This window comes from Triturus cristatus, chromosome 4_2 (assembly GCF_964204655.1).
Source record: "Triturus cristatus chromosome 4_2, aTriCri1.1, whole genome shotgun sequence".
Lineage (NCBI taxonomy): Eukaryota > Metazoa > Chordata > Amphibia > Caudata > Salamandridae > Triturus > Triturus cristatus.
In genome coordinates this window covers 781,011,819-781,037,103 of record NC_140586.1, presented here as the reverse complement: position 1 = coordinate 781,037,103, position 25,285 = coordinate 781,011,819, and the positions used below count along the sequence as shown (strand labels likewise).

Here is a 25,285-nt window from a genome sequence, read left to right as displayed (position 1 = left end):
AAGAATTTTATGTACTCTTAAGAAGCATCATATGTTGCATGTTTACTTATCTGTTGCTACAAGACAGGGTGATTTTTGAGAGGTAATGCCAGGCAAGTGTGTGTCTAGCTCCGGCACTATTTCCATTGTATATCAATGGGGTAGTGAAATACTCTGATAAAGATGGTTGTGACACTCCCAGGGTAGGAGTGCGGCGAATCCCCGCCCTCCTATTCGTGGATGACACCATTCTGTACTTAAAGACTCCCGAAAGCCTGCAGCAGCTGTTAAGAGAATTCCATCTGTTCTGCCAAGAGAGAGGAATGGAGCTTAATGGCTCCAAAATGAAGTTTATGATTTTTAATGCAGAAAAGGTCCATCGCTGAGTGTGGGCGAGACAGAGATTGAACTGGTGGATAACTTTGATTATCTGGGTATCAAACTTTCCAGTCGAGCCACACTCTCAAAAACCGTATCTCAAGCAATTGAAAGTTATAAAATCAAGGCACATTGGGTGGCCCTATATGGCACAGAAATACATGGCTACGCTAATTGTAATCTATTATTAGTTGCAGAGAACAGATCGTTGAGATTCCTTCTCTCATTACCGCAGAGTACCCCGCTAGTCTCAGTCGTATAGATTTGGCCCATAGGCAGATAAGACTGAAAATACATAGCCGACCACTATTAAATTGGCATAAATTATGGACAAGTTAAGTTAAGAACTTGTTTCCTATAGAGCAAGGATCAAAGACGTTTTGAAGCTGCCAGGATTCCCTGGTTGCATTTTCTCTAAGTCTTCTCTATTAAAATAGGGCCTTGAAAGATTCTTGAATCAGCCAGAGAATTTGATCTCCATGTCAAGACATGGCATCAAAGAAGCTCTCTGGAATTATGAGATGGAGGAGACATGGTTGAAGTTTCTTGGGTTCAAACCTTTGACCTGCATTTGAGGTATTTATGGATTTAGTCTCACCCTCCACTAGCAAAAACACTTTACTTCCAGTTCAGATATGGTACCCTGAAAACGAAAATAATCTGTAAACAAGCATTGGTAAATGCATTAGGTTTTGTCTATGTGATTAATAATACTTTATGTTGCTGTTGGAAGTTTTAGCTTGGTGAGCAGTTGTGCAATGTAAGTTACTGAAACTCCATAAAAGTGTTATGACTAGTTTATTGAGAAAGCCAATATATTGTGCAGTAACTGGTAGTAATGTAATGCAGAGAGATTTGGTAAAGGGTGGAGGACAAAGTAAAACAAGCTCATGCTCTGCACAAAACACCAGGCCATTTGACAGGCAACTGAGGCAATAGGTGAGGCAGGCGGGGGTAAAGTTGCATTTCAAATGTGCCAACTTGTGTTCTGTTCGGACTGCCGGGCATGGATATCGAGGAGATTGTGTAGGGTCATTTTTTTTTTTACGGGGTTTTATATAGCGCGAACTTGACCCAAAGGTATCGGGTATCAAAGCGCTTTACATAGCGCCAGTTGCATTACATGAGGACACATTCATTTTTTGTTTGTTAAGCATGGGGAGATTAAGTGATTTGGGATGAGCAGGACATTGCCGCACAAACTCAAGCCACAATGCCAACTTTCAGTCTTAGCTCTGTCCTGTTTTTTTGGGGGAAACACATTTTATTGATTTTATAAAGGCTCCTAGTGTTCAAGTGACATGAGGCATACATTTTGGGTAGATATGGGTAGCATGTCTGTTATTAATATTACTGGCTGTGAAAGCTGTTTATTTTCCCTTGGCTTCTCCCCCACGTGCACCTTTTCTGGTGTCCTTATCTATCGTCCCCCAGGATACAGCGGCCATTTTATTAAGGACCTCCTGGATAATATTGCTAGATTGGTCAGCTCTTTCTCTAACTTTTCCGTTTTAGGAGATTTTAATCTCCACTTTGATAAGGAATCTGCGACGGATGCAGAAGCCATTATTGACAGCCTGGGGGCGTTAGCTTTGAAACTTAAAGTCTCTAGCCCCACTCACCAGAAAGGTCACCTTCTTGATCCACTCTTGTCTAATAGTAATAATCTGACAATAGGAAAGCATATTCCCCTACCATGGTCTGATCATTTTTGATTCCCTTTGCCTGGACACATCAGGGTAAGGTGCAACCACGGGGCAAGACAAAAAGGTGGAATAGTAATTGGTCTAAATTGGACATTAACAGGTGGGCTTCGATCCTGGAGAAATCTAGACCTACTCTAGGTAGCGACCCTGAACTAGCCAATAACAAAGTGACTCGCTGGATGGAAATGTCGTTAGACTCACTAATCCCGAAAAAATTGATGACCAACAAAAAAGATAGTCACCGTTCAGAATGGTACAACTCCAAAGTTAGGGAGCAGAAACAAATCTGTAAGCGCCTGGAAAGAAGGTGGAGAAAGGACTTCTCGGTATTCGAGAAATCGAAGTATAGAGAAGCCATTAATATCTATAAGGCTGAAATTAGGCTGGCACAATCAGAATACTATGGATAAAAGATCTTCTCTGCTTCCAATTCCCCTCGGGAAATTTTTAAAATCGCGAAACACCTGCTTAAGCCACCCGAGCCTCCTCTTCCTTCAGACGACCCCTTAGGGAGGTGTAATAAGTTGGCGCTTTTTTTTTTTTTTAATTTTTTAAATCGATGATATCTATTCTACCTTCCCTCCTACATCAGGACTAATAGATGCTTCCTCTCAAGATAGCTCAGCCAAATCTCCAGTTCCTCGCATTGATACCATTGCCCCCATGGACCTGGAATCCTTAAAAACTTATTCTTATCAGTTGAAATCTGGTTCTCCCAGTGATGTGATAACTCCGGTTTTCATTAATCAGGTCTTTGGCTCTATTAGCTCAGTTATTCTTGCCCTCATTAACCTTTCACTTTCCACAGGTACTGTCACATCTCCATGGAAACGGGCTATGGTCAGAGCCCTCTTAAAGAAACCTATCCTGGATCCGGAAATTTTTGCTAACTACCGGACAATTTCACTGTTGCCAGGGTTTGCAAAGATTTGCGAAAGATATGTTAATTCAAATCTCTCTGCCTTTTTGGAGCAAAACGATCGTTTGCACCCCTCTCAAACTGGTTTCCGGCCACAGCAGGGCACTGAAACGGCCTTGCTAGTAGTGGTTGAGGAATCAAGAAAACTTTTAGATGTCGGTGGCTCCGCAGCTATTGCACTACTCGATCTTAGCGCGGCCTTCGACACAGTTAATCACCAACTGCTGATTGAAAGACTTAGGGAGATGGGGGTTTCAAGAACCCTACTTAAATGGCTGGAGTCATTCCTCAGAGATAGGTCTTTTCAAGTCTTTGAGGACAACTTTATCTCGGAAAAAATGCCGGTGCGCTGTGGGGTTCCTCAGGGATCTTGCCTGAGCCCCACACTTTTCAATGTGTATATGAGAACCTTGGCAGAAGTGGTCAAGCCTTTTGGGGTCAAGATCCTTTCATACGCAGACGATACGCAGTTAATAGTGTCCCTCAATCAGATGAATGATAAGCAGTTTTGCCTGGCAAATTGTTTAGAGAAAGTGTCTGCTTGGATGGATACCTCCTTTTTAAAATTAAATACTGCAAAAACTGAATTGATGTTCCTGGGAAAGCCCATTAACATCAACCCTTGTGTTTTCTGGCCTAAATATCTAGGTACTATGCCCACACCCAAAGAACATATAAATAGCCTTGGTGTATGGTTCGATTACAAACTAGAGTTTAAGGAGCAGGCACGTAAGGTAGCTGCTACCTGCTTTGGGATCCTTAAATGATTAGGAAAATTCTACCCTTGCTCCCTTTTAGTGCAGGGAAATTGCTGGTGCAGGTCTTGATTCTGTCACGGCTTGAGTACGCCAATGTGCTCTATCTAGGCTGCTCGTGTGCTACCATTAAAAAGCTTCAAATGGTGCAGAATTGTGCTGCACGCCTCCTCATGCAGGCCCCCTATCGGGCATCGGCAAAGCCCTTGCTTATCTCTCTGCACTGGCTGCCAGTGGCAGAGAGAATTCAGTTTAAGGACCTGTGCATTGCTCACAAGGTATTGTCCTCTATGGCACCTCCGATTCTCAGGACTATCATCACCCCCTACCTCCCAAATCGAACACTACGCTCGGGAAAAAACGCCTTGCAACAGTCCCGAGAGTTAATCGAGCACAGAGTGGTGGGAGGATGTTTTCCATTGTATCATCCAAAAGTTGGAATCAACTTCCAGACCTTGTTCGGCTTGAGGCTATTCATCTTTCCTTTCGTAAATCTCTGAAGACTCTGCTGTTTCCCTGATGCTCCTTCTGTTCGGTAATTGGTTTTTGTCGTTAGCGCTGGGAGGCCTTTGGTAGCAATGCGGTTTATAAATACTCATTCATTCATTCATATAAGTTCAATAAAGGTGGTAGACGAAAAGGAAAGCAAGTGTACGACAGCTGGGACACAGACTGTGTCAAAATATATTTATAAAAGACCTTTGCAAAACCAGATTGAGGAGCAGATAGATACCAGTGACGACAAAAAAACAAAGCACACCAAGATAACCGTAAACAGAGAAAACATGCATTATCGAAGGCAGTGGGCGGGCCATCTCAGTGTTCTGATATACACCCTGCGATATACAAGTGGTTTGTGCATTGAAAAAGAAGCAAGAACATCTCCAAGAACATATCTAAAGCAGGCCAGCATGTACTCAAACCGACAACAGTGTGCAGGACTGCTTCCTGAGCTGAAAGGCAACTGAGAGCTTGTCTCGTGCCCAGGCTGTTTACATGGATACCAGGGAAAATGTACACTGTATATTCCCTGTGTGTACCAAGACATCGCATGCACAGGCAGCCTGCATTTTAAGACCTACAGAATCCGCCCTAGCAGCATGTGGGCACAGAGAGTACATTGGACGCAATCTGAGATGAACTGTCTGCAGACCTGGAGGGTTAGTAGGTACATGAGACATAGAAGCTGCCTTCACAAAAGATCTGCTCATGTGCACAGGTAAACACAAGGTAGGTACAGAGCTAGAGAGAAGTTGTACTGTCCAATGGGGCAGTGCACTAGAAAATCAAGAGTCAATGTGGATATAATGATAATAGTACAGAGGTAGCAAGATAAATAGCTATGAAATGCGGAACTAACTGTAATAAATAGAGACTGACTTAAACAAGCATTTGCAATGCAATAGGTCTCGCATTTGCAAGAGATTAAGCTATTGGCAGTGTAAATGACAATGCCTTTTATTTATCTGTTTTAATAACTAACACATAAATAAAAGCATTGTCAAATACACTGCCAATAGCTCAAACTGTTGTAAATGCGAGACCTATTTCATTTCAAAGAAGTGGCTGCCATTGTACTGGGCTGCTTAGAAAGTGAAAGTGCGCATGACACGCTGATTGCTGCAGGAAAGCATGTCATGCCTTCAGTAGGACAAACGCATTAAAGAAAATAGTACTTACAGACTAAATAAGACATATCATGTAACAACAGAAGTAAAAGGGTCAATTCTCATGGGAGGTTACATATGAAGACATGGCGGTACTAAGGAGGGACTAACCCGCCTATTAATGAATCAGATGCCAGCATTTACGAAGGACAATGACGCAAGCCAATGACAAATATGGATGAAGAGTGGGCGGGGCTTCAGTCTATACCCAAATACAGCATGCCTCGCAGAGCAGCGCTTGTGCCACCCAGGCTCGACCTAAAAAGAAATAACATTGCTAAACACGGCCATCCTGCCCCAGGAGCGTCACATTCAGCCAAACTGCTTCGTTATCTGTTGTTTCAGGGGCGCAGCTTCAGGGGGATGTTTGGAGTCTTACACCCCTCTATTAAATGTATTTTTGGGTAAATAGTTGTATACAGGTGCTTTCAGTCAGGTATGGTGATGCATCTGTTGGAGTTCACCAGGAATTTTGTCTTACAAAAATGCTCACACGCTCTCTCCCCCTCTCTGTTTGGAAGGCCTCGAAAATGTTGGTCAGTTTACAAAATATTTTGTTGTTTCTCAATTAGTACCCCCCACCAATCCGCATTCCTCTCCATTTCCACTCACCCCTTGGACCCCTCTCATGCACCCTCTGGTTGTTACTATACAGTAGTCCTTGAACAGTGAACAGTATTCCAACGGTGGGGATGGGCTATGTTCAAGACACGACAGAGCCTTCCTCGAGACGAGTATTCCACTGCAGACATTTCACACAAGTATAAACGTGCATCTATTCCTGACGAAGAATTCTACTGATGACGAAACTGCGAAGTACACGGGCAAGCCCGTTTCATTTCTGCAATTCATGTCTCAGGAACATCAAGCCACAGTGACTGACGGTGGAGCCCGTCGGCTCATCAGAAATAGGTCGCGTGCAGCCCGGTAGCTGCGTTCACAGCCCCTCGTGACGTATAGCGTGCTTCCGGTTTATATACCGCTGCTTGCAGAGAGCGAGCTGCTGAGGCAAAGATGTGATCAAGTCTGTGTTTCTAAATACATCGCACTGGAGGTCCAAGTGATGCAAATCCACCAAAATCCCCTCAGCAGGTCCCAAAAACTGCAGTCAGAAGGTGCTTGGAGCTCAGGACAGTTGCACAGGCTTGTTGTGGTCGAGGCATTTAAAGCGATGTTATTTATGCTACAAAAAGAAGAGGAAGAGAAGCATGAAATATGCAAATCCATGCCACGGTTACGGGACGTCTGGGCTAAAATGTAGGTCCCCTGGGATTCTGCTCTGAGACTTTGAGGAAGAGGATACGTGAAATTGATTAAATAAAAGATATCAATGAACAATGAACTAGCCCTTATGAGGTGTGCTGACCTCACGGACAGGAACCCTACTGATGCTCAACAACAACTTTGGGGTATATGCACAATACCCAGGCAGGGTATATGCCTGACCCCCTTTCAGCCCCATGGAGGAGATGACTTGGAGAGGGACAACGGTGGAGCACAGCATGAGCTGGCCCATGGGACAAGTAAATGTTAGAGAGTGAGGATGGCCGGTGAAGTCATCAAACACTGCTCTGGACAGACAGCGTCCTTCTACAGTAGAAAGTCTTCTCTCATCACTATTGGCAGATCAAGTAGATAAACGTACCAGTTGATATGAGGAGTACCATTCCAGTAAACATCCAGGGATGATCAACAAGTGGGCACGGCAGCATCCTGGGAAGAGGTTTTTGGTAGGGGGCCGGGGGTGGTAATTCATTTAGTGCACATTTGCTCGGCGATTACCTAGGCAAATCCTCATATGTTTGAGTTACCCTCAGATTGATGAGGATTGTGAGTTAATGCTCTATTGCTTACTGGTAATCTTCATTACTCCGGGTCCCGTTGTCCTCGTCCCCTTCATAAACAGATTGGAGATAACTATCTCCCGACAGAAAAAAAGAGCAGAAGGCATGCTGGGACCCTAATACTGCCCCTCCCACCGGGAGTACATAAGCAGTACTTACCCAGCATCCCGTCTGTACAACCAAGCCCAGACAGGAAGGCCGGACGCCCGGGTGGGAGGGAGGGGAGTATGAAGGGGACGAGGACAACGGGACCCGGAGTAATGAAGATTACCGGTAAGTAATAGAGCATTACCCCCAGGTCCCTTATGTCCTCGTCCCCTTCATAAACAGATTGGAGAATACCAAAGCAGAAAAACCGGCCTTCCAAAACCAAAAGCATACCCAGGAAACCACACCAACGCAGCAATCCAAGGGAGCACCGAGAAGGAGGCCAGGGGAGACCGCAGGAAGCAACCGACCAGCACCAAACCAGGACCGGAGACAACCCAGAAAACAACACAAGGCCAGGACCACAAAAAACGAGGCCACCAACCAGAGAAACAGGAGACAGGACAACCAGACCAAACGACACGGCCAAGGACGGACAAGCCCGTCCAGCCCAGAACCACCAGGAAGGCACACAGGACCCGGCAGCCGAACAGACACCGAGCAATCCCCAACCCCCCCGGACAAGGCCAAAGAAAGAAGGCCAGCCCAGGCAACGAGGCGGAGCCCCAAGCACCCAGACCAAGAAAGAAGGAGGAAGGCCCAGGCCAGGAAACCGTCCCACTACACCAAACCAAACAACCCGGCCAGATGAAAGCACAGAGAAGAAAGCCAACGAACCCCGCAGAGGAGGCCAGGGCCGGGGAAGAACCACAGCAAGAGCACGTGAGCAAAACAGGAACCAGACCCCAACCAGACCAAAAAGGACCGGGAAGGAGACGGAAGCCCAAAAACCCCAGGAGGACAAAACCCCCACAGGGAAGAAAAACCGCCAATCGAACAGGGCGGCCAAAACCCAGAACAGGCGGAGCAGAAGAAGCAATCCGGAACTGAACCGGAACCGCAAGATAGAGGGCAGATAAAAAAACAGAAGCCAAGAAGGAGGACGACCGCACAGGCACCCAACACCCAGGCCAAGCACACAGCAAGGGCCAGAGCCACAGAACAAAAATCCCTAGGACTCATAGTACCCAGACCGGAAACCCACCAGGTCCGACCCCACACAATACCGAAGAGGAGTCAAGAGACAGCAAAAAACGAGGGCAACAAGGGACAAGGAACCAGGAAGCCAGGACCGGAGCCCAGCAACCCGCAGGCCCAACCAACCCTGGAAGAAGCCCACGCAGCCGGGGCAAAGGAAAGGCAGAGAGGCCTAACGAGACCCCCAGCAACCCAACGCCGGCCCAAACAGAAGGCCGGAAGAAAGAACAAGCACAGGAAACCACCAAAACGGAAACCTGAGGAAGCAGAGAAGCAGAGGGCCAAGCATCAGAAGAACCCGGACACCCATGAGCCAGGAGAGAGAGCACGACAAGGAGGCCCAGCCAGAGGCTACTCAGATCCAGAAGGAAGCCCGCAGACCAGGAGCAACAGGAGGCAACCCCGGAGGAGCCAACCCAGAAGCACCGAACACCCGGACCCACACAGGGCCGGACAAGGGACCCGCAGCCCAGGAAAAAAGAAGAGGGCGGCCAGCCATACAGGAGCAATGGAGAACCGAAGCTCAACAGAACCCAACCGAACCCCAGGAACCAGGCAGAAACAAGGACACCCAACGAAAGGCGAACCAAGCCCAGGAAAAAAGCGCCGGCATGAGCAGGCCCAGAAGGACCCACCAGAACACGACACGAAACCAAGAGAGAGCCCCGCCATGATCCACCGAGAGAGCGCAGGCAAGGAAACACGCCCGAAAACAGGCGACCACCAGACGCCCAAAACCAGCAGAAACCGGAAACCCCAGCATACCAAGAGGGGAAACCAGAGCCAAGTCAAGGACACAGCACCAGCGAAGAGAGCCAGGCCCCAAACAAACCAGGCACGAACGCCAGATAGCCAAAACGTGAACCGCCACTGGCAACACACCCCAGGGGGGACTCAAAGGAAAGGGAGAGCAGGACGCAACCCAAACCGTCGGAGAAGCCGATCGCCACAGGCACCCCCAGGGAGCCACAAGCAGGAAAAAACCCGTCCCTACCCAGCGGAACCACAGAGACCAGGCGAGAGCAAGACCGCCACAGGCAATAGGAGGGGCGACCAGGACCCACCGAAAGAAGCCAAAGACAAGCCCAGAAAACGAGCAGGAGCGCCGCAGTAGCAGAGGAACACAAGGCCACACCAAGGAACCCCAGAAACCAGGAAACGCCAGTGCCAGAGCCAGGAGCAAACAAAAAACCAAAGCACCCAGCACGGAAGAAGCCAGAAACAGATGCAAAAAGGAGGCAGCCTCAGCAAAAGAAGCCCCCCAGCACAAGGCCACACCGAACTCCAGGGAGCGCAGACCCCAGAAAGGAAGGGGACACCGCACCCCAGCGGACAGAGCGAGCAACCCCGAAGAGAGGCAGAAAAAACCCACGGCACAGCCAAACACGGCCCACAACCAGCGAAACCGGACGGCAGCAGAGGAACAGAGCCAGCCGCACAGGCAAGAACCCCCTGGTAGGGAATCCAACCTAGGAACCCACCCACTCCAGGCCGGACCACGGCACGGTTCTCAACAACACCCAGCCCCAGGACCGCGCATAAAATGCCAAAAAACAGGCAGATCCCGGCAAGACCAAGAGAGCAAGAGAGGGGAAACCCAAGCGTACAAGAGAGGACCACGAACCCCAGACCCACGACCTAGGGAGTCCATGTCCCACAGAGGCAAAGCGGCAGCTAGCAAGCAAGCCCACAGACACCCAGTGGAGCAACACAGAAGCCCCGAAAGGAAAGCGTCAAGGGGACAAGGCGGCACAGACCAGCTGCAAGCAACAGCGGATGCGCAGCACCAGCCCCGGCAGCCAGGAGCAGGAGGCCGCAGAGGCAGAGAGCCAAACTGGCGACCAGGCCCCCGCACGAGAGACAAGGTCATACAGACAGCCTACCTGGTGAACAAAAACACCGGCATCACCGCACACCCCAGCATACCATCCCAGCCACCCGGTACACCCAGGAAGCCAAGGACGAGGAACAGCCCAACCAGGCAAGAACCCCAGCCCCGCAGACCACACACGAGGGCAGAAGAGGGGACGCAGAGCAGCAGCAGAGAGCACGCAGCCCAAGCAGGAGGCCCCCGGTACAAACCCCGGCAACACCAGGAGCCACCCCCACCCAAACAGGCCAAGGCCAACCCGTCCAAAACGGAACAGGAGCGGGAGGACCGGCACCACACACAAAACAGAGGCGCCACAGGAGCAGGGGAAAGGAGCAAACCAGAGGCGCGGGAAGAGCAGGAAGCGCCCAAAGACAGAGGCGCCGAGCGGCCAACAGCCCCCGAAAGAAAGGGCCACACAGCAGCCCCAGTGCACAACTAACAGAACCAACGAGAGCACCACGGGAACGTAACCCCAACACACACCGGGGACAGGACAGAGAGGTGCGGACACGGGGAAAGAGAAGGAGCACAACAACTCTACGTCGCACCACGCAAACACCCGAAGTGCAGCACAGAACCGCAAGTCACACAGCCACACCTGACGCAAAGGCAACGGAGCTCCCCGCAATAACACCAGGGACGGTACACAAGGATTCCTACAAGTGCGCAAGGCGCAGGGAGACCAGGCGAACAGCGCAGAAACACAGTACGCCGAGCCAAAGTCAGGCTCCAACCCGGAACCCTATCCACAAAAGAGGCAGCCCACGCGGGAAGGCAGCATCCACAACCGGGACGAAACCAGCACAGGCAGAGGCAGCAGCCAGAAGGAGCGTCACATTGCCGCAGTCACAAACTCCGGCAGCAGAAGAAGCACTCGGTCGGACACAGGGCAAACGGGCAGGAAGGAGGAGCAAGGATCCACGCACCCCAACACCCCCAAGCAGTCAAGCGACAGCGAAGAGGAAGGACCAGGACAGCGCCAGCAGCAAGGAAAACCATGGGCGCGCCGGGATGTAGCTCAGCGGCAGAGCGCATGTTATGCAAGCATGAGGTCCCGGGTTCAAACCCCGGCATCTCCAAGAGCCCCCGCCAACCATCACGGACCTGAAAGAAAGAAAGAAAGAGCACCAACACATAGCGAAGAACCATAAAACCGCAATGCGGGACTCACCCAGGGCAGGGGCCGGACACCACCATCAGCAAGGCCCCCACCCCAACAGTAAAGGTAACCCACGGTCGCGTCGGTCGGGATGGAGCACAGCAGTAGAGCGCATGCCTCGTATATCCTCATGAGGTCCCGGGTTCAAACCTCGGCATCCCCAGGAGCCTCCGCCGGCCAACACGGACCTGAAAGGAAGAAAGAGTCCAACGCAAAAGTGAATAACAACAACACCGCAAAGCGGGACTCACCCAGGGCAGGGGCCGGACACCACCAGCAGCAAGGCCCCCACCCCAACAGCGGAAATGAATTTTTCGGCACACAGGAAACGCGGCACGTCTCCCAAACGCCCAGCTTCAGGAAGACGTGCACGCGACCCGGAAGTACCCGGGAGCGCACCAGCCGTAAAGGTCCCGCAGGAACCAGGCAGCACACCGGCCACCACCGTCACGACCCCCAGCAAGCCCGGCAGGCCAGGGGACGGACCAGGAACGCTCCCCCTGCCCGCACAGCCAGGCAGCCAGGCGGGGGGAGGAGGAAAGGAACGCCACACCAGCCCAGCAGGAGCAGCAGAACAGCACACCACGTCTAATCTGTCGACAGACAGAAAAAAAGAACAGACGGGATGCTGGGTAAGTACTGCTTATGTACTCCCGGTGGGAGGGGCAGTATTAGGGTCCCACCTTTCTTTCTGCTATTTTTTTCTGTCGGGAGATAGTTATCTCCAATCTGTTTATGAAGGGGACGAGGACATAAGGGACCTGGGGGTAATGTTTATCATCACCCCCTTACAATTGTAAAATAGTTAAACTTCACATACATTTCTTTTATTCACATTCTGTGTTGGTATGCAGCTCTTTTATATGGAGGTTTTTATTCTGTTTACACAGGCAATAGCCTCAGCACGGCTTGGTAAGCATCAAAAGGTAGGACCATGAAAAGAGACAGGCACTCGGAATTGTGGTCTAGATTAGGTAAATTAATTCTGCCTTGCTGCCAGTCTTTCTCTTCCTCGTCATAGCCCTTATGACTCACCTGCTTCTAATAAAGGGTCCTTTAGCATAAACTGTCCTGCAAGGATGGAATCTATTCGAGGGCATTCTGGGATGCAGGGAAGATATCTTGCGAAGGTATGATGGGCAAGTCACAGGTGGGTGGGCAGCAGCAGAGTTCCTGTCGAGGAGGTGGGTCTACCTCATAAGTGATTCAGTGAAGAGCAAAAGACAAACTTGGGGCGACAGAACAGTGGTGAGTGGTAACTAATATTAGCTCAATTCATGGCCTTTTATTGAGCCAAGAAAGTAATCGAGGGGGAAGAAAATACGTTGGCACAGTGGTACCTTTAGCTTAACGATTTTTCTGGCGTAGCTTTAAAGGCTAATGTCACAGTGCTGTCATTACTATCAGATTTGTGTGCAGCAGCATCATTCACTGATCTCTCTGTGGCATCTTCAAAAGCGAATATTTCTGTGGCATTCTTTACTGGTTGGTTGCCTGTTGTATTTTCATTGTGGTGCTCTCCCCGTTACACTTGTCAGTTTTTATGATTTATTTCTTTTCCCTCTAAAGGTGCTCACTTTAATACACAAGGAGTCCTCATCAATAAAACTCAGCTAGCTTTGTATTCACTTTCCTCAAGAAGAAAACCAAAATGCTAAGGAACAGCTATTCACTTTTTCAGTCAATAGAAATAATTGAAATTATTTAACTGCTGATACCTAGTGATTTATCTGCACCACTTAAAGATCTAAAAAGTCAGGATTTTTTTTAGCACCAAATAGAAACAGATTTTAGGGTCTGTAGTGCCTACGGTATCAATTTCCTCAACATCCCCCATGCTAAGACTTCCTGGGAAGCCCCCAAAGTGTGCTTCATACAGGGGTACAATTAATTAAATAATTACATTAGCCTCCTAGTGGTGGGTAGACAGACTTTCCCAGTGATGGAAGTTTCCTTCTTTTTCTCCAAACTGGTCCCTCAGTATGAACACAAAAATAGTCTACCTAAGGTTAAAACCAAACGATTGCTCTGTACTTCAACTACATATCAGCAGTTTAGAAGCTCTTCATTAATCTGAAGATCAGATTATTCACCTCTGGTAGTTTTTAATGTACTGGTGAAGGACTGCAGGGTGAAATCAGGCAGCAAGTAAACTCTTCCTGGAGGGGGTCTGCTCTAGAGAAGCTAAATGCCAGAGGCTGGAGAGGAATCTGCCTGGGTAGATCACCGATCTAGTCTGAGACTGCAAATTCTGCAGGGCATACATAGGAAAATAGAAAAGAGCGACGTAAGAGCAGTGGAGCTGAAAAGTGCATGTGAAAATTAGATTGTGTGAGACCACTCACCCCTCAGCATTATATCTCATGATGCACCAGCGGCTTTTACACTTGAAAGGGGAGATTCAGTAAATATCTCACCAGTAACAAGATGAAATATTAAAGAAACACCACAGAATTAAAGGCTTATGTCTTTGAAGTTCTTCTGAAATATCACTTTAACACTTTGTTATGAAGACTGGCTTAACAAAGGCCTTACAGCTCCTCTCTGGTCACCTGTCACTCAGTCCAGGCAAGCATCATGGAGATGCTGTGACTGCTCTCGGCCATAGCAGGTAGGTGTGTGGTGCAAACTGCGTGACCAAGAGTTGGGTTAGGGAGCCACAGCCAATGGTAGGCCAATATCCACATACTAAGCTGCCTGATCACGGATGTAATCTGACACTGGACCAGGCCCACTGGAAAGGTTTACCTAGAGCAATTAATGGGAGTGAAAAATCACAAGAAATAAAAAGCAACCATGGACTGATTAACACTTTCGTTACACCCCGGCGATGCTATCTCTCACAACCTGTAGATGCAGACACTCATACAAATCCCATCACTGACAGGTATTCAGTCGTGTCCTCTCAAGCAGCAGCAGGCGCCACGTAGTTTGTAAGGAACAAAAAAGAAATATATATTTAAAGCACTGTAGAGTAAAAAGCCCTTTTTTGATGGAGAAGATTGTGGAGTCAAATGGAGGGACGTACCCTTCTGCTGCCAACCATCATTTTCGGAACTAGCTCATTAATTTCAGTCACAAAGTTGTCCTTTTGTTCTAGGCACACATCAGCACTCCATGAATGAATCCATTCCGTGAAGCAACTCAATGACTTACACTGATCACCTTTCAGATGCTGCTATAGAATGAAATATTCTGGGCCAGACCTTGGCCATTGCTGAGCAAGATGCCGTTCAGATTAATTCTGGAAAGTGGTGCTTGTCAGTGTCTTGAAAATTGCACCTAATACAGTGGGAAATGTGCAACAATTTGGACTAAAGAAGCTGTTATTGTCAAAAATCACTATATGCAGTCCGAGCCCAGATGTGGAAACAGTGTAATAGAATGCATGTGCTTACTACATGTGGTAATAAGCAACATAAGGGATTTCACAGAAACCGAATTCACAAAACACAAGGAAATCCGCGTGCCATTTTCAAACAGAGTGGTCCTCGCCAATATTTCAAGATCAAGAAATACTACACTGAAAGTCACTCTACATAAGTGTAAATGCCATTATGGTGTGAGGAGAAGACACTTTGAGGAGGTAAGGTGAGGTCCAGAGACCAAGGCGAAGGACCCTAGTGAAGGCCAATCAGAAATGGCTGACCCTCTCGCTCCCCAACATTGGTTATTGTTTTATGACAAACAGTGTACCTCATAAACCATGGAGGCCAGAGGAAATCAAACTATACATGGAATAATACTTCATGTTACCAAAAAATCACCAGTTTTCAGATACGCATGTAGCCGCATGCATTGGACCTGCTGCCTAAAAGCAGCCAGCTAATGAATCTCAGGAGCACAGCTGATGCCGCCAGAGGGTAGTGAAGGGACCAGTGGCGCGCTCTGCTGCAGCCCTCTCGTGATTCATCTCCTCAGCGCGCGCTTCCCTGCACAGCGAGTGCCCCAGATTTATTGCTGGCTGTGCCAGGGTTTGCCTGCTCTACTTTCAGCTCTAACAAGCCCGGGCTGCTCAATCACATCCACTCCCCCAGGACACTTCTTGCAAAACCAGACGCGTGCATGTCTCTTAAACAAGCGCGCAGTGGAAGCGTGAGAGCGCGGAGAGGAGATGCCATGAGCGTGCACATCGGATGTCCGTGCACGCACATGGTTTGTCTCCCTTCGCTAGCAAAAGCCACAACAATAGAGACTCGCCAAGGCGAACAGCGCATGTGCTGCATTTGCTATGCGAGAGCTAAAAACCACACATGGAATCCAATTAAGGCACATATATGGCCAGAGGAATGAGAAGAGAATGGACAACAATGATATATTGGTCCCAGCCAGGTGAAGAACCTCTGAACAATGTGCAAAAACTAAAAGGGGAGGGGAGGTGGCGGATGGGCCAGAAAAAGACTCACCATGCAGCACAGTCAACCAGAGTACCTGGTTGCTTGTAGAGAATATGCCAAATACAGGTATGTTTAGTACAATGACGATACCATGAATAATTGCACAGGTCATGCTCTGCAAGGTAACGTGGCTTGGGAAAGAAAGGGGATGGGGAGAATCAGTGAAAATGGAGACCGGCCGATTAGACAGAGTGCGTGGGAGACAAAGGAGAAGACGGCACTCACCATGGAAGATTCAATGCATGTATCTGGTCCATTCTTCCTGAGATGAAGTGAGACGCCGGCAACTGAGGCTGAAGGAATAAAAGCTAACTGGATGGGTGCGCATACGTGATAAGAATGGGAGCTAGCTGCATATGAAAAGCGCTGACAGCCAAAACAGGGGAAGAAAGCAGCGGCCATATTGGAGAGGGGCTGCAAAGGACCTATATCACCCAAGGGGGATAAGGGTGTAATGTATAAATTGCTGTCATTAAGAAAAATGCTGTCATAAAGAAAAAGGGCACAATGCATAGGGGACAGTTAAGGGAAATAAGGAAACATATGTGGATGAAACTAAATGAGCCGCATATACTCAGTGCAGTATGCCGGGAGAGGGCACAGTGGTCATAATGACGAATCAGCATGCACAATCGAAAAAAGTCAGCCATACATAGGGTAAAAGTAATTCCAGATTGTGAAGGCAGACTGGCATGTATACATGAGGTAGAAACTATGGGAAAGGAAGCTGCGCTCACAGGGAGACCTGTGTAAAACCACAGAAACAATTATGCGATGTAAAGCACAATGAGTGTGGGCCAGTGACGGAAAATAAAAAACAAGTGCTGTGCAGACAAAAGCTTAAAAAAGGTTTCACAAAGTGGATGAAAACAGTACTTGGGCAATGGGAGACAGATAACAGAAACACACGGAGGAACAACAGAAAATAGTATGCCACAGACAATAGAAACAGAGGAAAAGTAAGTGGCAAGCACGCAAATTAATGAACAGTGAGGGCAGGATGTAATACCCTTTTAAAATTTAACTCATGGAAGAGGCGAAAGGTCAAGGCACTAGAAACCTGCACCAGTCAGTCTAGTATTTGGCAATTAAGAACAACGGCATGGTGCAATAAGCCAGGAGCGTGACCTTCCTACGTCCCCACTAATTGGGAAAACACAAAATACAGAGATCAAAATTGTCTTTGCATTCAAATATTATCATACATTATTATTCATAGGAGTTTTGTATCCAAGAATTATGATAGCACATAGCAGTCAACAATCGAATATAAATGACATTCATATACTGCCTCCCAAATAAATCTAATTAGTCGTCAAATTGCTGGAAACATATTCTTCCTTTATTCTGTATTCTTTTGTTCATGATTCCTTTTTTTTAAACCACAGCACCAAATAGATAGTCGATGCGGCGCGTTTCGTCCCCACAGGACGTTTTCAAAGCTTCTATATATCTAGGTATCTCACATAGACGCTTTACGTCAAGTTTACTGTGGCAGATGAAGTACTGAAACAAGGTGATTCTTGGCATCTTACTTAGAAGAAGCACAAATATTGTGTGCCCAAAGTGATGTGTCACAGGAATAATTATAAACAATAAATGGGAAAAGTATGTCCCAATATCACACGCTGAAGTCCGCTTCACAAAACCACAGATTAAAATTTATGTTCAATACAATAGATTTCATGCAGGCGAAACCTAAAAATGGTCGAAGTTGGGCGTTACCTTTGTACTCTGTCCCATTTGCCGTGCAGAAGAAGAGTCAGTAGCCCACATATGTTTTTTGCAAGGCATACACGGTACAGAGGAAGAAGTGGATAGTTCTGTTGTGTTGAAGAATTGGTACGAAAAGACTCTTAGAGGCACTTAGAATTCTTAGTAGCGAGGTGTAGTAAAGGAAGATACAGAGTCCATCTGTACATGTAGGTTACTTCTTTAATGATAGCTTGGTTCCAGTACAGAAGATCAGGATGGTAGAAGAGGTTAGATAGTAGAAAGATAGCCCCACCAGGAGCAAGCTCTTTACAGCTCAGCCTGAGTCCACCAACTGACAATCTCACCTAGAGAGGCACCCAGGCATTCCATGATGTCATGCAACATTCCAACAGAGCAGTACAGTAGAGAAAAGCTAACAAGTAATCTACTACACATCCTCTTTCCTTAGGGAACAACCGAAGTAAAAGTAAAGACACATAAGATACCCCAATACATTTTAGCAGGAAAGTGCAACAATGAGATACACATATCCACAGGTGTATTGCATGAGGTATCATGAATTTCACTGGCATGAACAGAAATGTTAAGATGTTAAACATTAAAATCGCAAACCACATTACTACACGCCCCATCCCCCTCCCTTAGAGAAGACACAGCAGCTTAGATAAAAAACACTGCAACAAAGAAGGGCGATCACCCACACAACCTCCCCATACTCGTGTACACCACTGGGTAGACACCCTGTTAAACAAAAGTGGGTGTAAAACACAGACCCTTGGGAGAAAACAACATCCCCAACAAAGGGATACAATAGTGGCTAGATACACTCCAGATAGCAAGAAAAGTACCACCACCACAACAAATATACTCAAGAGAGGACACACCCAATAAAGAAACACGAGGTCCCTTGGTAGAAGACATGCTGACACATAAAGAGGCCTAAACACTGACGAAAAAACTTACCACTCAAAGTTGTACAAGCGTGAAACCCTTGGCCACGAATTCCACGCAGGTAGACTTTGACCGGAGCATGGTGTCCACATGAAAGAAGACTCAAGATAACATTAGGAAACAACCAAAAAAAACTTCCCCAAGAAACACGACAGGGTACTAGCCCCTGAAAACAAGACAACCTCCCCTAGATAGGGTACACCAAAGGGTACACACACCCAAGAAAACCCGAAAACTAAAATAGAGGCATTAATAACCCCCACAACCACCCCCAAAGAGATGAGTACAGAAAGATTCAAACACTTTACAAAACACCACGACTTCCCCTAGGTAGGGTACACCACAGGACAATCACCCTGGGAACTGACATGAGGCCTTGACTACCCAGATACACCACCTCCCCAAACTAGTTTAAGCCTAGAAGGGTACACCACAGGACAACCTCCCTGGGAACTGACATGAGGCCTTGACTACCCAGATACACAACCTCCCCAAACTAGTTTAAGCCTAGAAGGGTACACCACAGGACACACCCCAGAAACACAAAAAAAACATCCCCTAATAAGGGTACACCACGGGGTACACACCCCAGAAACAACCCAACCTCCCCTATGTAAGGTACACCACAGGGCATTAACCCTGGAGAACTAATGCGGGCATTGGCTGCCCACACACAACACAACTTTCCCTAATAAGGGTACATCACAGGATAACAACGCTCATGAGAGACTGCACACCCTCCCCTAGGTGTCACACTCTAGATAACCAACCAAAATTAAGGCAAGACACCATGACCCCTCCCCCACACGATGAAAGCACAGACCTATAGAGGACACACATAATGAATACAGATGTTATAATCACAAAGCACTAGTCTAACACCGGTGAGCGATTTCTCACCCGAGATCCCTACACGCAGACCACAAACGAAACAGGACTTGCATTATGCCGACTTGTACTGTGTCCCGGTAGAAGAGCTGTGGGTCCATGTATTATCCCTGTGTTGTCCGCATAGCCACCACAGCTCCAAAAACATTGCTCTAGCCCCTGCTTGGATAGGTAACTCCTTGCAGACTTTGACAGGAGCACACTGAATTGCAACAAGCAAGTCCAGCCCAAACTTGTTAAGAACTTTAAAGCAGTCACCAGGATCAATCTCACCTTTATTCTCTCAAGTAATGCCATTACTCGTGTCACATCATTTATCCGCTCAACGACATTGTCACGTGTAAGCATCTGTCAAACTGCGAAGTCTGCGAGTAAGTGTTGAAGCCTGAAGGAGTAAAACGAACGTGGTTGGCAAAAAGGTAACAGAATCAGCATGCAGAGCCAATTCCAAGATGGCAGCACGCTGCATCACGTCGAGCCGAGTGGCTCACAGCGCGCTACTGCAGGCGGGCGTCACAAAGCAGTGAAGGCATGAAGGGAGAAAGACGTCACTAAGAACGATGAGGATCCAAGCGACGCTGGAGAAACGGTGAGAAGCGCGAGCACCGACTTTGAATTTAAACGATGCGCTGCCGATGCGGTCCACTTTTAAAAAAAAATGAATCCTGGAAAATAAAGTTCTGATTTCACCAGAAGATGCACAGTTGTCCCACAAGGTGTCGCTTCTCGCACAGCGAGTCACTTTGCCAATTCCTCCTTGGTTGCTGAAAGCCGTTTGATGTAATGACTGTCCCAAATAAAGCACTGCCACAAATCACACACACACGAAGAGTGCTAGTCGCTGTTGTTCGGCTACGCAATGTTCAAAAGACAATGTCAAAAGACAAGTTTCACTCCAAACACTGAGACACTCTCACTGTTGAGGCGCAGAGAGGCTTGTTGCTAGAGACCTGGAAATCATCCAGGTGACAGCAGACAGATGGGTGACAGCAGACTAAACGCCCAGGCTGCAGGCTGTCCAGGTGGAACAGGACACTGGTGGGGCTGGCCAGGGCGTTACCTCCGACTTTCAATTGACGTTTTGAAAGTCCTTAAAGTCTTTAGTTGCTAGTCCTTTGGTTCCTTGAATGACTCTTTCCCTTTGTTGCACACGTAGGTTCAAAAACGTCACCAAAATGTAGTAAAGGAAGATACAGAGTCCATCTGTACATGTAGGTTACTTCTTTAATGATAGCTTGGTTCCAGTACAGAAGATCAGGATGGTAGAAGAGGTTAGATAGTAGAAAGATAGCCCCACCAGGAGCAAGCTCCTTACAGCTCAGCCTGAGTCCACCAACTGACAATCTCACCTAGAGAGGCACCCAGGCATTCCATGATGTCATGCAACATTCCAACAGAGCAGTACAGTAGAGAAAAGCTAACAAGTAATCTACTACACGAGGCAAGTGTACTCATTGTACACTGTGTCTCACGATTTTTAATGTCTGCTTGGTTGATTAAAGGTCACAGCAAGGAAATATTTGTTAGTGTCTTGGGTGTTAAACTCTGCACTTTATGGAAAGTTAATTTGTTTTATTGTCTAAATTGTTTTATTGGCTTTTTAAATTTTGTGTAATGAAATACGAATACTGGAAGTTTTGAACTTATTTAAATATTTTTTCGAGTTACATGTTATTGTATTGTATAACTGAATATATGTGGAATATGTTTTTAAGGACATTTTTTTCCAAAATAAACTAATTGATTTTGAGTTGTAATGACTAATGCATGTTTAATTTTTTTATGTAACATAGATTTTTGACTTTTGCCTTTTGATGCTGGTTGAGGTGCTTTGTGAGCTGCAACAACAAATGCATTTGTTATTTACCATTGATTGTTATAAAGAACTGAACTTTTTCCATGTTGACTTATAAATGACAAACCCGATTGTGAATGCCTTTGTATTTGCTTGTGATTTCTTTCTTAGTCAAGCTTGCCTTGTGAGATAATCATACAAAGCCATAATTTGTTGTAAAACTTGCTTTGGGAGGAGATGTTGCATAATATGTGTGCTCATTACTGTAGCTACAAGTTTATTGACATGCTGAGGAACTGCTGCCAGTGTGCCTAACAGCTTGATTATTTTTTATGAAATTTCATGAAAGTTATTTGAAATTACACTAAATTATGCTTTTAGAGTGAAATGTGGTTTGCTGTATTATATACGCAAAAAAGTCACACCAGGTACTGGCAGGAGACTAGTTCAAGAAGAAAATATCTCCTGAAATTTCAAAAATTTGGGAATTTAATTAATTTAACCAGTGTAATTTAACTTTTCCCCAGATCTGGGGATTAAATTGCCAAGACTGATTTAACCTGTAGTTTTCACATGGAAGGATATTGAAAGGTGCTACACCCTTCCTCTGTACTAAGGGGCTAATTTATGATAGTCCTGTGTCACTTTTGCACCACGTAACATGGTACATGCGTGCCACAGGACTCTCATAAAGAGTTATGAAGCCAAGCACAGCCACCCTGCGTGGTTTTGAGTGGCCTCATAAATCATGAGTAATCGCTGCATCGCCTTACTCTGCACCCAGGAGGCGTTCTAAGGGCGTTGCGGTGGGTTTTCTCATGCACTCCCCATGGAATTTGACCCTGCCCCAGATTTACAAAGTGATGTAAACATGGGGAAGCGTCCAATTCCTACGCCTCCTGAGGTGAGGGGTGCCGAGGAGAAATATGTTTATTTCTTCTCGTTTTTTTCCTCTTACCGTATATGCTGCATGCAGCACACTTAGAAAGAAGAAACGCATCGTAGGATTGTTTTTGTGCAGGAAGGTGCTTTAGGCAATAAGATGATTTTGATCCAATCACACAGAGCTATCTATCACACATAGAAGCAAAATTTAGCATGTAAAAAATATGACCTTTCTCTCAAGTTAATAGCAGCAAACTATGGTTAGAAACAACTAGCAAGTTCAACATATTCTAAAAATATCTCTTCTCAAGTTAATATCAACAAAATATTATTTTAAATAGTAAAAGTGTAAACAAGCATGAAAAGCACTGTTGATTGAGATGTGTTGCCATTAACAAGGGCATCTTGGCAGCGATGCGAACCATGATCCTGGGAGGGAAAAGGCCACTAAAAAATGAATCTCATTTATTCGTAGCCTTGTTAGATAAAATCTGTATTCTGGGTTTTCCACCCATGTTAAGTAAGGCTCCACCCAAGAAGTTATCGAAATTGGCATGTAATTGAGTACTGAAGCCATGTCTAATGACCTCATGATTCTCAGTGAGCTTGGATGATAGCATGCAGGGAGGTTTCTGTCACCTTTCTTGTATATTGGTACTGTTATGGACTCCCTCCAGTAGTCATTTGTGGCCTCCCTGAAGACTGTTCTAAGTACATTGGTGACTAATGGTGCCCAAAATTCCAGGTTACATTTTAGCATGTGGATGGGAACTTCATCGGGACCTGGAGCCTACCCAGGTCAAGCTTTCTGGATAGCAATAGTGACTGCTGTCATATCTAATAAATCATTTAACCAAGTCTCATTAAAACACAAAGGGCCAATGCCGGGTTCCAATAAAGGTTCAACCTGTCTAAGACTGTCCCTCCCGCGGATCCGCTGTGTGAACCGCGGGAGGGACAGACTCGTAGCTGAGATCGTCAGCCAGGGCACAACTAAGGCTCCATTACGATCCTTCCCGTTCTAGGTTCATGAGGCATTATCCTCATATACGTATAAATTTACATACATACGATTAGGTATTGTATAGATGTGCACTATTTACTGCATTTTTTCACGTTTGAATATTTACTAAGCACATGCTTCTAAATTGGGAGGGATCTTTTTCCTGTCCTGATGAAGATGCCTAGCATCGAAACATGTTGACTCACTAGGAGTAACCACACATTACGTAGGCAAACTCCGCACTTTTGTTTTTAATAGCACCAGCCCTCCCGGGACGAATTAAAGTTTTTTCTGTCTCCCTGGGCCAGTTGCTTTTTAACATACACATTTTCACAACTACAATAGACCCTCCCTTTACATCACACATAGTACTTCATCCAAAGTGCTCCCACGTAGTCGTAGGTCGTAGCACGCCCCGTCCTGCAGCGGGGCGGGAAGACCCCAATGATGAAGCATGACACCATAGGCCATTCTTGGTGTGTGAGGGGTATTTAAACAACACTGAGTGTGCCCAACCACGTTTAGGGACACTCATTCACCATTACCCCTGTTGTCTGGTCTCTTCAGTACCTCCTTTTATAAGGTGGATCCTTTTGTTTATAAACTGATACTTAAGTGGAGGATGTATCCACCTTAGCGTTCACCTCTACACTCCCTAATCTTGTTATACTTGGGTAATACAAATTGCTACATAGTTATCACGAATCTAACTGGATGCGCCATCAGTGAAGAGGCAGCGAAAGATATCCTTGCCTGCTCTGTAAACGAGTCCTTAAAAATGTGTTTGGGTCGATACGATCCCATTTTATCCGAACCCCCTTGTTTGCGGAAAAATGTACAGGGAGTTTGGGTACAATTTTTCCATTTAAAATTTTAAAATTCATAACTCTGGTTTCTCTTTTTGGATGTATGTTATTATAGTGTCATTTTATGTGTTGTAATATTCTCTGTGTTTCTAAATTCGTTTGTGATTTTTCTTGTGTTCTGTTCTGACTCTATTATTGTTTTGGTACTACATAAATACTTTGCCCATTGCCTCTAAGTTTAGCCTATCTGCTCCGTGCCACAGCTACCAGGGGGTTGAGCTATGGTTTATTTAGTGACTTTTTTGGTTCACCCTGGCAAGGATTGTGATTATTACCTGAGTTGGGTACTTACTCTCATCAACTAATACTCCAATTTCTGACAATGATGAATGCACATGTCACACGAGGATGTGAGTGATAATCCTATTTGGTAATCAAGTTGAGCACACATTTTGGAATACGCTGGCTCATCAAATGACACATTCTCCTAAATAAATTGATTTGGAATGCCAGAAGAGTTTTTTCGCAGTGTTATGTACAATGATAATAGTGCAGCCACACTGTAATATGATTGCACCGAGAGCCAATTATTTTTTATCGTCCGATGCCAGCTGCATTATGTGCCCTTTTTTTTTTCACTGCCCAAACAGTAAGTCTGTATCACGCATTAAAAATTTTGTAGATAATACAATTATTTGGTTCTATCTAAATGTCGTACCCTTAAGTTGAAAGATGGGTATATGAAGACCCATACGGCAGCTGAAGCTGTAGCCCCTGCTCTATGACACATGTTAGAAGAATTATGCACATTATTGAAATCGACATCTGGAAAATCCGTAAATATGATTGCAAGTTTCACTTGAGGAATTGTTTGTGTTTTGGGTTGTTTTAAAGTAGAGCTGCAAAATATTGTTTATTGAAATGGGCTTTCGGGATTGTATTTAAAGTCAAAATATATTTTGCACCCTTGGCCAGACCATTCTTTCTTAAAGGGGGTTTTCATGTAAATGCTTGAAGGAAAAGAGGAAAGGGCGCACAGCTTTTTTTAACCCCTTTGAAATTGTTAAAAGCTATCTTCACCATGTCTGATTTGTATCTTCAGGCCTTTGGTCTTGTAAAGATTCTCTGTGAGATATTTCGGTAGGATGCGGCCCTCCTGGCTGCATCAGTGGGATGAGGCCATGACAACATTGTGTCGCGTTTGAGGGAATCTGAACACAAACGCTGACGGCATTACAGACCTGGGCAGCAGGAAGGCAAGGAGAGGGTCCAAGCATGGGGAAAGGTGCGGTCAAATGTGGGATCTCCAGTTGTGAGGCTTGCACACTGCCGGCTTTAGAGTAAAGCTTTATGAAGACCTCATGCTCACATTGGTGTTT

The 25,285-nt window shown here is 46.3% G+C and overlaps 1 protein-coding gene across 3 annotated transcripts in view; it reads left to right on the top strand.

Annotated features, from left to right (window-relative positions):
- Nucleotides 1–25,285, top strand: part of LOC146835037 (cytochrome P450 4B1-like) — a 276,047-nt gene that overhangs the window by 235,112 nt on the left and 15,650 nt on the right. The gene's annotated exons all lie outside the window — the stretch shown is intronic.